Here is a 17,966-nt window from a genome sequence, read left to right on the forward strand (position 1 = left end):
ACTTGCCCTGCCCACAGCCTGAGGCATCTTGCCGTGCTCCGGCGACGCTCCTCCTCCGCGACCGCAACGTCGCGCGCTCTATGGTCTCGGAGCGCTGTAGTTGCCGGCAGCCGCGAGTCCTCCCGAGAGCAGTGTGTAGCAATAGAGAGTGGAGCGCCGGCTGGTTGACTCTCTAGGCCCCGCCTCGCCGCCATGTCAGTCTCTATGGTAGCTGAGGCGGAGTGGGGCCCCGCGCCCAGCGCTGAGGAGCTGCTGCGAGGAGGAAATGGCGGCTCGAGCCGCTCGACTACTCAGCTGAGGCGCCTGGTGGCGGCGAGATCTGTCCCCTCCTGCCGACGGTGAGTGAGGGAGGTGGCTTGAGGGGAACCCGGGAGAGGAGGGTACACACCGCCCGCCCTGGGGAAGGGAGTGCGGAGAGAGGTAGCCGCCGCCTCGGGCCTGGGCCTGACTAGAAAATGGAGGAGGGCAGGCCCGGCCCGGCCAGGCGGGTTCAGGGCCCCCGGAGGGTCAGCGCGGTCTGTTTTCAAGGGGAGCGTCGGCCCGGCCCGGTTCTGCGGGCAAGTCGGCGGCCTGGCGTGGTACCAGAGGAGGCCGGCGGCTCGAGGCAGGGGCCCTGAGGGAAGCGAAAGCTGTGAGCACGGTCGGGCCGGAGCGGAGGCGGGTTCTCCGCTCTGGAGACAGGGTGACCGTTGAGATATAAGGAGAACCACATCACAATCGAGAGTCGACGTTAAACCGCTTCTCTGTGACGTCACGATCTCTCTCCCTTTTCTGCCCTGCTGCTTCCCCCCCTCTTCCCCGCAGAGCGGATGAGAGGGGCTCGTGGGGTGTGATTGGGGGAGTCCAGTCCACCCGCAGTTGGGAGCTCATTTGATGGACCTGATGAAATGTGGGGAGATAGATGCACCCTGATAGGGGGTCATTTGGTGGGTGGGAATGAAATTCATCCGAGTTCGGCTGCTTATTTTTTTTGTTTCTCCCTGGGGGAGTTGGGAATAAATACACTCTCTATTGGTGAGTTACATAGAAGAGGTGAATTTTACCTCGTTTTGGTGATTTATTCTTAAGGTAGGAGCCAAGGAACTGAAACTCTTTGGCTTCCTCTGAAGTATTCAGTAACATCCCAGCCTCTACATTTTTCCTTTCTCCAGTTCTAATGGTTCTAGGTGCCATCTTTTGGAGATGTTAAACTCACCTCGTGATTACCTGGCCCCATTAAGGATCGATCCTGTGCTACTTTTTGCAAGAATCTCGTTCCTAAATTGCCCTGCAGATTCAATTTCCAATTTAAAACAAAAAAGCTAGAATAGGTTTTATACTTCATCCCAGAGATGGCTGCATTTTAGTGATGGGTGAAATAACTTTTTCTGTAATTGACCAGTTTGCTCTTGTAAAGTGCTTTGCAATCCCTTTGAGATGAAAAAGTTGCCATATAACATATGAAAGAATATTTTATTTTATTCCTGTGGTTTGCATGATAACTTTTTTTTTAACATAGTATGATGCCCTGTTTACTTTGCTGCGTGGGTCTGAGATATGTGTACTGCTTCCCTCTTTTAGGAATTTCAGGGGAAAAAATTGAACTGTTTTATGTATAACGTAAGGGTTTTATGTAAACCATAATTCTTCAGGGCTGTATTTTTCTTGATGGATAACCTGTCTTTCATTTTTCCCCAGAAACATTTAAAAAAAAATATTTAAACTTATACAATCCCATGTAAATAAATTGTTCATTTAGCAGTTGGCCATCAGATGACCATTGTTTCATTTTTTTAAAAAGAATGTTCTCGTTGCTTATTTTAGTGACAGGTGGTATTTCTGTAAATGGTAATGTAAATTAGTTTAGTCTCTAAGTATGTTTTTAGTTTCTTGACTTTTGCTAGGAGCAAATTAATTAGCCATACAACCAATTGAATTGATGGTTGAGGAAAAATAAATGAAATACAACTGTACATGTGAAGTATTTTATGTGTAAGTGTAGAATTTAGCATACTAATTGTAATATATATATATATATATATATATATATATAGGCTTGGTAGAATTCATATTTCATTTTTAAAATAATTTTGACATCTATTTTTAAGCATTTTTTATTTAAATTTTCACAAGTGCAGGAAATTAAGGGGGCGTCAGACAATCATTTAATGACAGTAGATGTTGAGATTCAAAAGTTTAAGCTTTATAACATTAAAACACAAATTATCAACATCACAAGTCAAAATATGCAAAGTAAATATCCTTAACTGAAACTGGAGTAGGTTCTCAAGCAGCATTTTTCTTATTTTGCCTATCTGTAAATTTCAGTTATTATCAATAGAATATTTTTTCCTTGGTTTGTACCTGTATGGTGAAATCTACATTTACTGGCATTACCAATAAAAATAGAATCCTTCCAAGCCTAAATATACATTATAGGTTGTGGTCAGTTTTTTTAGCACACAGAAGACGAAATAGATAGTTGACCTTTGGATCATTCCATGAGAACAAATGTAGCAGTATCTCCCATGCACAAATTATATTTTCAGAGATAGCTAGTAGATTTTTCTAGGGGATTTCAGAAACAGACTGCACTGAAAGCTTCTCAGATCCAATCTGGAGTAAGACCATAGATTTATGTTAGCCTTCTTTGAAGCTATGTAGACTTCAGTCATTTGGGACCCAGTCCTACATCTTGAAGTGAACGGAATATTTGCTACTGATTTCCGTGACGGCAGGATTAGAGTTTTGAATCATTTAAAAAAAGTTTAAGGTTTTGAGATATGAGATACTAAACCAGTTCAGTAGTGTGTCTAGTTAAACAAACTTGTTTTGGACTGTGGAGTATATGCATATTTCAGAATGTATATAATGAGCTGTAGGTTTTTAAGGTGTTCAGTTAATATACGAGTTGTATTGACTAGAATAATACAATTAATTACTTCACACAGTGTTTTTAATCTTCAGTGTGTTTTAAAGACAGTTTAGCTGGAATTGTGTGCTGTGTTAGCAGTGCATTGTATTTTTTAAAAACAAAAGTAATGGAATTGGAATCAATTGATTTCAAAGTATTACATAAAACTCTGAATTCATAAGACACAACTTAAATTAAATAAGCAGAAGATAATAAGAGAGACTTACCCAGAAAAAAGTGTTAGTTATTTTCAGGAAGTGGATTATGTTTGGCTCTTCAACCAAAAAGCAGTTTAGTTTTTTTTATGGTTGTATAACTGGATTCTGAGCTTGCAGTAACTCTCCAGTTCAGCAGTGAACTTCACTTAGGCTAAGTAGATGACTTCCTATTCTTATGGTGGTGCAATCTCACCCTCTTCTCCCCAGTTTTTCTCGATTGAGCATTATAAGCTATTAGTCCAGCTTCCTCATTTCTCTTATTTTGGGACTTGTCTTCCTTTCTGATTGTGACTACACTAGATTACTCCCCACCCCCTTTAAAGTTTAAAGCTGGTACAACCAGTGGTGGCAAAACTAATGTAGGTAGATCACTGGTGGCCTTTCTTAACTAATACTCCCACTGTTGCTACCATCAGCAGAGGAATGCTGGTAGTAGCAGTGGTGGGAAATTTAAAGAAATGAATTTAGTGTAGACAAGGCCTATCCCACGCCCTATGTAAGAATATTTGGATAGCTGCCTGAGTGTGCTTTGGAGAGTCTCTATTCTCATAAAAAGAGGCTGTAGTTTAGTACTAAATATGGCTTGAGGGATACATATTTTACCAATACAGGAACTTATATGAAACCGGTCTCTGTAGTATTGGAATGCTTCACAAACATTGACTGTCTCCTCGTAATACCACAATGAGATAGGGAAGTAGTTAGTATCTTCATTTTATAGATAGTGAACTGTCCAATGCCACCCTGTAAGCCGGTAGCAAAGGCAGGAATTGAATCCAGAAATGTAGCCAATATTCATAGAACGATAGAAGATTAGGGTTGGAAGGGACCTCAGGAGGTCATCTAGTCCAACCCCCTGCTTAAAGCAGGACCAACCCCAACTAATACTAAATCAGTACACAATATGAAAACATGAAATCATAAATACTGCAAAACTGTGCTAAATAGAGTTTAGTGATATTGTTCCCACTTCAGTGTCCTCTGAAAAGCATTTTCTATATACTAGGAGAGCAACACCACATAGAGTTCTAGAGGGGTAGCCGTGTTAGTCTGTATACAGCAAAAACAACGAGAGTCCTGTAGCACTTTAAAGACTAACACATTTATTTTCTGCAGGCATAAGCTTTCGTGGGCTGTAACCCTCTTTTATTACAGCCCACGAAAGCTTATGCCTGCAGAAATTAAATGTGTTAGTCTTTAAAGTGCTATAGGACTCTCATTGTTTTTACTACATAGAGTAGTTTTTATGTATTGCTGTACATTTTGAAAATAATATAGATCAGATTAACGATGGAAAGATGCCACCAAAGTGGTAAGCTATTCTAAGAATTAGCAAGTTTGTGAAGCACTTCATCCACTATGATGGCATTTTTTACCTCACTACAAGTCCTAAGGACGGCATTAAAGTTTCTACTGTCCTGTAGCTTCCAGTTTGTTGAAGTGCTAAAATAACCTGCTCTTTCTACGGACTGAATAATCTCGTCACAGGCATTACCCTTTCCCTTACTATTCATATCAAACACATTTTTGTTGTCTGCTATTTAAATAATTTAGAAAGTGATATTCCGAGAGACAAACTTTGTTTGTGTACAAGTTATCTCACTGAATTGTGACTTTTAGCAGAGAAGTTAGTTTTTTGTTGTGTTCAAATATTTTACTGCTTTTACTATTATATTTTTTAGTATCTGAGCGCAGTGTGATGAGTTAAGAATGAAGTTGATAACTTTCATTTCAGACTTCTGTACTTCAGATAGTTTGTTACAAATACCATTTAAAAACAAAAAGCTGCATTAATGTAACATAAAGGTTTAAAAATCAGTATTATTTCCATACAAAACTTTGAAGGCAACAGAATAATTCATACTAGTATAAGAGATTCCTGTGGAGCCCAGTATAATTTTATTAAAGATAGGAGCAAACTAAGTAAGATGTTCCACTTGAGAAACTATTATAGTAGTGGGTGAAATTCCGGTCCTATTGCAGTCAATGTCCAAAATTCCATTGACGTTAATGGGGCCAAGATTGTCCTTTGTGTGTGTCACTGGGCACTTGCTGGAAATACATATTGGAAAAACAATACTACTGATGAGGATAAGTTCAATAGTAGAACTCAACCATAGTACCGGTAAGTAGTTCTAATTTGGAAAATAGTGAACAAGCTGTATTGCATAAGTAGTATACAAGCTCTCTTTTGCAACATACTGGAGAAAGTATGCTAAATACTACAGTATATTAGATAGTCAAGTTGGGTGAGGTAATATCTTTTATTGGACGAACTTCTGTTTGTGAGAGAGACAGTATTTCATGTTTACACAGAGCTCTTCTTGAGTTCTGTAAGTTGGTCCAATAAAAGATATTACCTCACCTCTAATATTCTGGGACCGGCATGGCTACAACAGCACTTCAGACTACAGTATATTGACTTTGTAGTATTAATATCTTGTGACAGTTCAATATGCAGCTAGTAAATTATAGTTCTATTTTACTATTCTTAAGGTCAGAACATGAAAAATCTACTTCCCTGGGGAAAGTAGGAAGCTTTCCTGGACAACCATCATTAACTTCTGCAGAATCAAAGGTTTTATCTAATGGGGAGAAAAAATTAATGTTTTTTCTTTATTCTGTGTAAAGTGATGCAGTGCTCTTTTCCAAAGTCTGCAGACCGATGATTCAGATGTGTCTGATGCTGCTCATGGCTTTCCCAAATAGCAGACCAGTGAGAACTCGCTAGTCTTTTTAGTTTTATTTCTGCTGTTCAGAACCCTGGGAGCAGCAACAATACTAACACAAATCAGATCAGTTTCACTCTCTTGCTGCTTGGGAAAGTTATGAACCTCAGCAGATGCAGACACTGGAGTAGCTTCCTGGTAAAAGGGGTACTGGAGTGATGATAACCCAGTTTACAAGAGCCAGAATGTTGGTAACGTAACAAAGATCCTCCACCCATCCTCAGAGTAGCAAGGGGCTTTGGAATGGGAAGTATTCAACTAGCTCTGTAGCTGATCAGTTACTATCCATTGAATACTTAAACTAATGCTGGTGAAATTAATTGAATAACATATTCTATAAGTTTTTTTCCTCCGCAGTGGATCTGATTTTAGTTGTAAGTTAAGGTTTTTAAAAACATATCGAATAGTTAATTGTTTAAATACAGTACACACTAAACAATATATAGCTTTTATTCTTTTAAATTGCAGGGGTGTGACTAAGGTGGGTAGGAATGGGCTGTGTGTGTAAGTACTGGCATAGATAGCTGTGTTGGTTAGGATTGGGGAAAAAAATCACACACTCTCCATTAAGAGGGTTTTCTGGCAAATACTTTCTAGTGTAGGTAGACAAGACCTTAGGTCTTGAACTAGTTGGGATTGAGTACATTTTTCATGCTCTGCTTTTGGTTTTTGGTTTGTTGTTATAGCAGCATGAATGTTGAGATTGTACCAGAATTTCTGTTATAAATTACTGTTTAACTGGCTTTAATTTCAGCCATGAGAAGTTTACTTTGGTCTAAAGATAATCAACAGAAGTCTGCCAACACGTGGAGTCAGAATAAAATAAACTTGTATAGTTAGTGCTCCCCTCATTCTAACTGATAGTACATCCTCTTTTCTCTCCTCCATTTGTTTTTCTGACTTGCAACATGCAGGATCAGAGCAGTGTACAGTCAGAATTTCTTCTGTAGGTTTTGCCCCAGAAGATTTTAGGTAGCCTTAAAGGCAGCAAATAATTGATTTCAGGTAAATTTACTTTCAAATTTTTCTGTTCGTCTCCTCCTCCCCTCCTGCCCCCCCACCGCAGAAGGCAAAGAAGCAGTTTGTGCTCTATCTCCCTGCCTTTTGCTGTAGAACTCATCTGCTCATAATCTCTTTTACCTAGCTGTAACTGTTCTTTCCATTCCTTTCAGGACCTGTGACCAACAGCCTGTATCCTCTTCATAACTTCCCTCCAGCTTCTAAAGTTCAGGAGGGGATAAAAGCATAAGACAAATTTGGGAAGGGGAGAGAGAGGCAGGCATGCTACCATAAAATTGTATTTCTGTGCTTTCTCATGTTTGATTTAATTTTTTTTTTAAATACTCTGCTGTTCTAAAAAATAATCATGCACCCAAACCACTGATCTGTGCTTGTAAACGTAACTTCATTTTAACAGTTTTTTTAAAATTTGTGGTGATTAGTGTGACTGGGTAGCTGTGAAGTATACATTAATTTTTTTAGTTGCTCTAATTAGGATTTTATTTTTTTGTCGAATAATGTAACGTATGGCAGTATCTTGAATATAATTTTGTGAAATTGACCTGGGTATTTTATGCAAGATGAATATGAAGCAAAGCTATTGCAGATTTACCAGGATTACCATTTAGACTATCAAACAAGATTTAAGTGCTAATTTGGTAGTGGTTTATTGATAATAACACTTAACATGAAAACCCATTTCCTGATTTTATTTTTTTGCCTCTTTTTAATAAGTTTTTTACAAGCATATCTGTTGGAATAACATGTATGTATTGGCAACTGAGTTCATTTTTTTCTGTTTATAATGATAATTTGTACATTAGTCCTTTCTTACTGAGATTTAGACTGCTTTCCCACTGCTTTTCAGAAGTTCATATTGTAAGAAACCTTTGATTGGAGGGCATGAGGAAGATGATAAAAGCCTTCCCCAGTATCACTTCGATCATGGATTCCCCAGTGCCAGAATCAGTTTAATGTTTACCTCTATAACAGAAATTGAGATATGGAAGACTTGGTCCTGTAGAGGATATTCTTGAATACATGTTAGCTCCGGCTAAGTCACTAGGGGGAGATTGTGCTAACTGGTGCTGTAATGTGCTTTGATTTATAGGAAGAGGTGGTTTACAATTTCTTAACCACTCTGTAACACATTAGCTCAATCTGCATAGCTATTAATTATTTTCTTAGGGGTAAATTTCTTTAACTGCTAAACATTATTTCCTTTTTACCTAGATAATTACTTTAAATTAAACCACCAGGTTGGTTTGGCTTTCATTTTGCTGTAAAATGTATTCATGGTGAATTTGACATGTCTCAATTTTCCTGCAGCTAATAGGACTTAACTGTTTGAAATAGACAGGTATTTAAATTTTTAGTCTGCTCCATTATTGACATCAGAATTGTAGTATCTTATTTGATATCTTATAAAAGTACTTTTAATAGGTTCTACTGTGCTACTACAGAACAGAAACTGTTGTAAAATTATTTGTGCATTTATTTGAAAAACTTCATCCGGCTGAAAAAACTCCTCTTTGAAATGATATATCTCAATTCCCAGGGATATAAAGGATGTCTAGGAGTATGACGATACTTCTACACGATCCTAAAAACCATCAGAGCACTATATTAACATTCATATGTCTCTCAGCTCAGCATGAAATAATTGCAAGTTGTTGGCATCTCTTTTTGACGAGGAGAGGAAGCTTTAGAGAAACATGGTTGTGTAACTAAATTACACATTGCCAAATCTACATTTACTCTTGCAAATTGTAAAGCATTTATTAGCGTTTGAGAGTGTGACATTATATCATGGGAAATAATTATTGATTAGATATGGGGAATATGAAGAAATCTGACTGTGTGATTTTTAAGTAGATAAAGTAAATGATATGGAAGGCTTGTTTTTCTAAGGATTTGGACACTTAGAATTTATGTAATATTTTCACTTGTATATGTCAAAGCATTTTACAAAGGAAGTTACAGTATTAAATTTCCTGTAGCAGCTTTCATGTTTGTGGACTTCACAATCATTAATTAATTAAAAACATTGCAACATATTATTTATGTAAATATTTATTTTAAACATCAGATCTTTTAAAAACAACTACATGATGAACTAGCACACAAAATAACTTCATAAAAGTGCAAGCAAAGCCTCAGTGACTTTTTGTTGTATGAGTTTGTAATGACATGCTCTTTCTAGCATGATAAAGAACCCATTATTCTAACATGGAGTATTTTTCACTATTTTATTCTTACTTGTGAATTCAGTCACACACCCAAATATTTATTTACTTGGTTTTGAAAAAATTAGTTTTATCCTTTTAAAGAAAGATCTTAAAAGCAGATGAGCATTAGCCCCATTTTACATGAAAATTAAGACACAGACAAATTAGTTAACCAAGGACATTCCAAGGTATCAATGGCAGACCTGAGGCTCAAACCCAGGTCTTGTGACTCCAGGTCCAGGTCCCTTTCGACTGGACAGTATCGATAAAATTTCAAGAAATAAAATCATATGACAGTAAAATGTAAAAAGTATGAAAAGAAAATGCAAAAAAGTCAATCATGAAAAAAATATTTGTACAGCTATATTTTCCAATAAACATGAAGGCTATAGAGAAGAAGGAAGAACAAAATGGAAAAAAGATGGGTAAAAGAAGAAATGTAGGTATGAATGTGGGCGCTGTTCTGCCTTAAGTTAATAAAGTATTTGTTTTCACTCAGAATGTTCTTCATTAATTTGTAATTTATATTTCTTTCTCATCTAAAGCTGTTTCAATTAATGATGTCACCAGTTTCTGTTTGTGCAGGTATTCATGATTTTTTTTAATGTCTGAGTATTTCTATTAATCAATTCAAACAGAGAACTTCAAAATTTTATATAAATTAATCCACAGTATTACTAATTTGGGGTGAGGTCTGAAATGAATTCAGTATTCTTGGCCTGAATTGAGATTGAAAATGTTGAAAGTCATTATTTGCAATAAACAACTGTTATACTGGCTGCTTATTTTTTGATAATGAAATTAATTTATGGAGGTCTTTTTGTCATCACACTTTGTCATTACCAAATGTACATTTTCAAAAACAAAACAAACCCCCAAAGCCCCCATACATCTTACAAAAAGTTGTCTGTATTAGTGGTAACTCAGGTTACCTTGATATTGGTGTAGCTGTCCCAATCTGAATATTTATGTCTTAGTCCACTGTGTTGGAGGTGATTTGAAATCACTTTTTGAGTTAGCCACATCAAACTACATTCATGGAAAATCAAAAATAGTAAATAGTGTTGATTTATCATTGGACTGTGGACAGTTGTAAAAATGCCATTTAATGAGGTACCTGTGAGAAAGCTTGTCCCTCAAACTTCTTCAAGTATGTTGCTTCTACAAGACAGCTGCTAGTAGCAGTTAAAGGACAACTAAACTATACAGTGTGATAGCAATAAGCATTAATACTGCTATTTCTAAAGAAGAATATATTACTAAGCGTTTAAGTCTTAAACATAAATCATTAGATTTTGGTGAAATTAAAGCCTTCTGACGTAAACATCAAGAAAAGTAAACATTGATCAAGATGAGCCCAATGGCAATATTTACATATAGAGACAGTTATGAATGAGGATAATCATGGGGTTTATTTATATATGTGGTGTTAAATTCTGAAACTTGAGTATTTGAGTAGATTTGTGTTTTTAGCAGCAAAACGCTGCAGAAGCTTATGGAAGGGTTATTCTCCAGCCATCTCTGCAAGACTTCATGAAGGTTTTTTCCAAGTTTGAAGCTGCTATTTAATGATACTTAACAACCAATAAAATAATATTTTACTTTTACAGGTACTTACAACAGTTAAGCTTCCTTGAGATGGGGGGAAGGATTGTTTGGAGTGGGAAGGGTATGTTGGCTTTTGCTTGCAGCTGCTTGGGAAGAAGAAGGGAGTGGAGAGTTTTTTGCTTGCAGCTTCAATCTCTTTCCTGGACTACTTCAGTACAGTGACCTTCCAAATGTCAACAAATAATGGAGTATAACAGTCATGCTGAACAGATCAGGATTTCCTTAATTAACAGAGCCTTTTAGTGGAATAAAAACTCAGGGTTTTTTGGGCAGATTTAGTTTCAACAGAAGCTGCCATTTAAAAGTATTGAAGTTGAGCTACTGAGTATAAATGCTTATTTGTAAACAAGATTGTAAACATTTCATATTTGAAGATGTTTCAGAGATGTTCCTTGCTTCCAAGACCTGTTTTCTTTGTGTACACTTGTAGGACTCTAGAAATAGAAAACAGCAAATGAAATTCACTGAAGTATGGAGGGCCAGATTAAGAGCCTTTTTTCTTAAACGCTGGTGCTTCTCTATGGCGTAGGTTAAACAGGTGAAGCAGCTGCACATGTGAATCTCTGTACATGGAGATCTCAGAGGGGCTGTTTGCCAGCTGCAGAAAAGGCTTGCAAAGTTCCTCACACAAAACCTTATAACTAATGGTAATAGGGCATGATGAATGTCATCCTTTGTCCATTTACGTAATCTGAATAAAACTATTGAAGTTTGTGTGTGTATTAGGGGTAGTCATCCTGGCCTCTAATAAATTGCCATTGTGATCTTAGGTGCTGCAAAAATTTATACCACTGTTATTGTAGAAGGAAAAATTTTTTGTGGAACTCAGCTGTGGCAAATCTGATTTGTACTTTCATTTGCATATATTTTCTGATTGACATTGTTCCAGGTGTGAGTATTCACTTCCAAAGTAAATAATAGAAAATTAGCAATCAGATGACTCGTCAGCCAGTCATGAGCTTTTTCTTCTGGTGAGATTAAATGCTGTAGTTAGATAGCTGTATTTTTATGTACAGCTTTGAAAATATTCTAGCTTTTTCATGCATTCCAATCCTGCATTTCTTTTGCCTCAGACTGTTGTCAGATTGAACTTCCGGCTGCAAATTTTATCAGTAAAACATAAGTGCACCCTAGTCTCTGTAAGCACACTAACCCTAATTCTATAGGGTACTATTTGAAACACCAGCTTTGTTCAGAGTTCTGGAGATACTGAAATTTATGAAGAGGTATTTCTAAAAGATATTTGGAAAGTTTATAATATTTGTAAATATTTATTTAGCTGTCCCAAGGTAATTGGACTAACTGGCAGTTTTAATTCAGTTTTCACTCCTGCTTTTTAAGGTTTTTGTAGTTGTATGAAATAGTAATAAAAATAACTTCAGATAGTGATAAATGACAGTTGGCTGTCATGTTATTGGCATTTTTTTTCTGACAGTCTTGTCCCAGTATAGTTTCTTGCTGTGAATGTAGCAGACAAAATATAGGGGTTTAAAATTAAACATAACCAAAACACAGTCACAACACCCATCCTGTCCTGAGGGTGAAAAATATTTCCTTTTGTACTCATTCACTGAAGAGTTATTGTACTTGGAAATGTTAGGGTGAGAAAACAATACAAAGTTTAAAAATTCAATCTCTTTCCATCAAGCTATCATTAATCTGACTCTCAGGTCAGGTAGAATCCTATCCAGAATATCTCAGATTATGTCGTTAGAGTCACATTTCCTTCTATTTTATCTGGAAGTAGCATATAAAGGCTGACCTTAAAAGGCTACTATGTTAAGAGTTAATAGATACTCATCCCCTTACTTGACTTCCAAGGTCTTTCACAGGTCATCTCTGCAGCTGGTCATACCCTGGATCTGATTTTTGTCTTGATTGTCAAAACTGGGGACATCACAGCCCAGCCCCAGTCTACTTGTACAGACCATTGCCTCATTAAGGTAGTAGTCCAAGGTCTTCCAGCTCCCATGCAACAAGAAAGACCAATGATTTTAATTCAACCAGGAAGACTTACGGACATCACCCAAATTCCAAAGTATGCTAAAGGACAGGAGTACTTTGCTGATAGGATGAGGAGTTGAGGATCTGGTGAATCACCATAGTATGCTAGCCTCAACCATTGGTACTTCAACCCTGAAACATCCCGATCTTCCACGTGTATCTCCTTGGTTTTCTGACACCCTGATGAAGAGAGAAGGCAAGTGCTGATGGCAGAAAATGAAAGCTAATACAGACAGATGAAACATAATGGATTCTTTCAAGCCTATGCTGAGACTGTACTACAGGCCAAACGAACCTTCTTTTCAGCCTCTGTTGAAGTCAGATATTGCTCCAGAAAGCCAACTGCTTCTTCAATCCTGAGTTGTTTACAGCATGCATGAGAACCATGAACCAAGAACTGTGAATAATTATCATCCTACTTTGCTGAAAAGATCAAGCTTATTTAGGGAAGGCTTCCCAAACAACCTAGATCTGCCTTATCTGGTCCCATCAACCAATAGTCCCCCTCCATTCCAGGAATTCAGTATATTCACTCTTAAAGAATTTCTGAACTTCCTAATGGAGACTCAGCCCAAAACATATGCCCTTCCTGGCTTGTGAAAGAGAGTCATGAGCAACTGGTGCCACACATGAGTGAAATAGCTAATGCCATATTCAGGGCAAGAACTTTCCCTTTCTAATTCAGTGTTTGTCATACTTTTGTATGTTTAGAAGAAACCCATGCTGGATACGTTAGTTTAAATCAAATATCTCTGTGTCAGACTTTCTGTTCCTGAGCAGGTTTATAGTGAAAACTAGCCAAAGGCCAACCACAAGCTCACCAAATTGAAGCTAATATCCTAGACTCAGCACAATCTGGATTCAGGCCAGGACATGGTTCTGAAATTGCTTTAGTGGCACTGATGGATGCTGTCATCCTGTCAGTGGATACAGGGTGGACATTTGTTCATATCCTCCAGGAACCTCCCTGCAGCATTCAACATTGTCGACCATAAGATACTGTTGTCTCACTTGAGACTGGTAGCAGGGGTCCAGAGTAATGCATTGAAGTGGTTTTGAGTCCTTCCTGGGGTGATGCACCTTATGAATAGTGATGGAAAACCGCACCTCTCTTACTAGATCCCTCAGTTGTGGAGTGCCACAGGGATCAATTTTCTCTCTGGTCCTATTCATGCAGCCACTAGATGAACTAGTGAGGTCACATTGACTCAAGTGTCAGTAACTTGCAGATGAGACACAGCTCTACCTGTCTGTCACCACATATGACCATGCCACCATGATCAAGATGGCTTAGTGCTTGGAAGAGATCAGCTAATGAACGAAGAAAAGGTGGTTGAAGCTGAACCTGAGTAAGACAGAGGTTATGCTGGTGGGTAGAGGAAAACATTTGAAGAGTTTGCATCCATGGTGTGGTCTCCTTTGGTTGAAGGTACCCACGGTTGGTCAATTCACTCCATAACTTGAGTGCTCCTGGATTCCTCACTGGCGCTAAGCATATAGTAGCATCCCCAAGTTAATGCTTTCTGCCATCTGCAGTTCTCCAGGATGGGATGAAGTCTCCTTGCTAAGAGTTATTCATGCCTTGGTCACATCGTGGCTGGACTACAGCAATGCTTTAACCTGGAAATGAAGCCAACATCACTTAGGAAACTAACTGGTACACAATGTAATAATGGCTGCCACAAACACACCAAAACCATTATGTGCTCCTTATAGTGGCTTTCCAAAGACCATTGGATTCAGTTCAAGGTCTCAATCCTTATTTTCAAGGCATTCCATCTGAGCCCAGGGTATCTAAAAATATTGACTACAGAGCTGGGATGAAGACTGTGGCCGACAACTCTGCTTCTCTGGCACTATGGAACTTTCTACAATAAAGGGTAAAGTTCATCTATGCAGGAAACAAGTTTCTGAGGGGCCAGCTCACAACTGTGGAATATATCCTGGAGGAACTAAGGACTATCACACACCTCACTATTTTCCAGTCCAAGTGCTAGGTGTATTTCTTGTCTTTTCTAACACCAGCATATCAAAAATTTCTTAAAAACACGTATAACACATACGTTGAATGTAACAATCAACTTATCAGAAGGCTGAGTGAATGTAACTGAAGTTTAGTAATATTTGTTCTGTGTAAGAATTAAATCCGTCCAAACACTTGTTTTGTCTTTATGATTTTTTGGGATATTCTTCTCTAGAGAAAAAAACAGAGCTGCAAAAAATCATGGCCTCTATCCTGAAGCTGGCTAAGAGGACCTCAAGAATGTTCTTTCTCTCATGCCCCAGTACTACTATTGGCACGAATATTAAAGTGAGTGTGTGTATAATACACACACACACACACACAGTGAAAAGTGACTAAAAATTCCATTTGGAGTTTTCATGTTTGATGTTTCCTACTCCAGATTTGTGAAATTTTGTAAGTAAGTGGATGTTTTTGTAACTTGCAGCCTTGTAAACTCATTTGGAATTTGAAAGTCAAGCTGGGTTGTTTCTCTCTCTAACATTGCCAATCAATAATGATTCTACAGGTGGAGTTAGTTAGATTGCTGATGATGCACGAACCACAGTAAGAGTCCATTTCACTGTTCAGAGGCTGTACTGACTGCAGTACTAACAAGAATAAAATATTTTATACTTACTATAATATATAATTTTCAGCACTTCTTACTTTAATGAGTATTAGAATTTGGGGGCCTTTGGAGAAACACTCTGCAATATTTAATGTTTCTCCACACAAGTTTTGGAAGAAAGGGTTCCATATCTTCCATAGCATGTTGGTTAAATGCAGACTTCCAGGAGTATGCAAGGCAATAAGGATTGTTCCATAACAATATATCAAAAGACAGGTCCACTAGAACAGTGACTTCCACACAGGTCTGTGCTTCAGAAGGTAACATACATACTCGGATTACTTGGCCTAAATATCCATTTCATTTATACTAATAACTGCACCTTTTATTGTTAGCAAGAGCAGTTGACAGTGGGAGACTGTAATGGACTGTAGTAGAAATTTTACTACTTCAAGAAAAACAGTAAACATATTAGTCGGTACATATGTTAAGGGATTTTTCTTTGTTCCACCCATCTTTAGTCACTGACTGGACATACTGAAACAATGACAAGTATTTCTAAAACCTGTTCTGTTCTGAAAACTTAAATTTCTCTTCTTTTTTGGTAAATATTTACTTTCATTCATTCTAATACCTGCAAACAATGGAATTTTTCTTTAAGCTCAGTATCATTATATAAAGAACTCCACTCTGGTTTTGAAAATATTTCTCAAGACTTACTAGCCCAAAGAATAAGCCTACTAATGCTGCTATGTTCCCAAATATCCAAAGAAGTAAGGTCTTGCAATTTAAAGGAATTGAAGCAGTTTTGTATCATTTGTACTGTATCTAACTGTAACAAGGGCAATCAATTTTTTATTAAAGAAACTTAAAAATACCCAGAACATACATAACTTTGTACTTGTATTGTTTTTAGGGTTCCCTCTTTCTTTTTCACCTTTTATATTCTTCGTATTGTACTGTGTTCTTTCCTTTCTTTTGCATGTTTTTGCTTCCTCCTTTTCCTGTAAACATCTCTCTCTCTATTTCTTTAATTTATCTCATTCATTCTGTTTTTCTCCACTCCATCCACCACCAGAAACCTGTTTACATTCACTGATGCATCTACACATATCAACTCACGTGCAGGCTCACATGTATGCACTTGCATGTACTGCATGCACCCACTCCTGCAAAAACCCACTTGTTCACATGCAGCCATTTGCTAACAGGTTCACTCCTGGCATCTCCCATCTTCCAGTGATAAAAACAGCTGATCCTGGGCCTACCTTTTTCCATTACTTCTATAATCCTAGTAGTAGAAACACCTTTTTCCTCCTCTTAAAGGAGTCTAAACCCCGATGTTGCTCTGTTCCTAGGCATGCTTCTCATATGAGTGAAGAAGCCAGTACCTCCAGCTGCTGTGCTTTTGTGCCTCAATCCATTTGACCAATCCAAGTTCCAACTCTGCCTTGATTTATTACATCTTTGTGCTAAGCTCTTATTTTAATAAGAGTTCATATAGTACCTCTTTAGGACTAATAAATATTGAGAAGTTGACTTCAATGGAATTACTTGTGTTTAAAGTTAAATGATTTGCTGGATCAAGGCCTTAGTCTAGCACTTGAAGTTTAGCTTTGAAAATATGGAAATACACTCATCCATAACTGTTACTTGATTCATGTAAGATGGGGACATTGCAAAGAGAAGTTTTACTAAGGACTTCATGAAGTTGTCATCCTGTAGATACAGCTATCTACAGATTAATTTATTTGAATAGTTTGCCTGTGTGTGACCTCCACAACACTGTATCATTGGCATTTGTTACCTAATTTTTTTGAGGATTGTAGCCCCAAATTTGGTAGTTTTATGTCCATGCAGTTTCACAGTATAACATTTTTATATTTGAAACCTTACTGGGTTATTCCAAGTGATTGTCCTGAATGTAGGTGCTTTTGTTGAAGAGAAGTAAAAAAACTTATCCTTTTCCAGAACTTTATTGTGGTCTTAAAGAAGGCAGGCTATAGTGAAATACTTAATGCACTTTGGCTTAAATGTTGCAGGAGGAAGTGTTGTTAGATGGCTTCTTCATTTCTTTTTGGAATCACTCAATTGTGTGGGGCTTGAAGATAAGTTGTCTACTTGTTTTCATTTGTTTTGTGGGTGGTGTTACGAACGCAGAATTAAGAATGTTTATCTTACATTAACTGTGTGATCACATAACTTATAAATTAATAATAATTTTCAAATTCCAAAACTTTAATGTGGCTTTTGTTTGGCTTGTTTGTTTTCTGAGGAAATGACAGTAATTTAAAGTAAGTAATTGATAAACTAACAGGCTCCATAATGTAGTAGAAACTGTTTTAAAATAACCACATAAAACTACCAATAACTAATCACTGTCCAAAGAGTCAGTCTGACCTAGCTCTTATGATTATGAAGATAACCTTCCAAACATGAACTGTATACAAATTTGAGGCCATGATGTCTTCCTGAATCTTTAGACAAACCACTCTGGTGCTATGCTATTGCTTGTCGTTTTGCAGAGTGAAAATTGCTGAAATCTTGTCCCATTTCATTGATGTTTCTAAGGGTATGCCTACACAGATGGTGGCAAAGTCGCTACTGTCAGATCGATCTTTCTGGATCAATTGAGCGGTCAGTGAAGACCCGCTCAATCGATTAGGAAGTTGACTTAGTAAAACCACCTCAAGTGGCACAGTGCAGTGAAGACA

At 37.6% G+C, this 17,966-nt stretch overlaps 1 protein-coding gene across 1 annotated transcript in view; it reads left to right on the top strand.

Moving 5' to 3' along the window:
* Positions 1–205: 205 nt before the first annotated feature.
* The window catches only part of DIDO1 (death inducer-obliterator 1), an 87,560-nt gene continuing 69,799 nt past the window's right edge, over positions 206–17,966 (top strand). The window contains 1 exon segment of the mRNA XM_067554109.1: positions 206–338. The gene's annotated coding sequence lies outside the window, so the exon portion shown is untranslated.

The sequence above is a fragment of the Emydura macquarii genome, unplaced genomic scaffold, assembly GCF_026122565.2.
Source record: "Emydura macquarii macquarii isolate MOO-44397 ecotype Brisbane River unplaced genomic scaffold, CSIRO-AGI_Emac_v2 contig_1483, whole genome shotgun sequence".
Lineage (NCBI taxonomy): Eukaryota > Metazoa > Chordata > Testudines > Chelidae > Emydura > Emydura macquarii.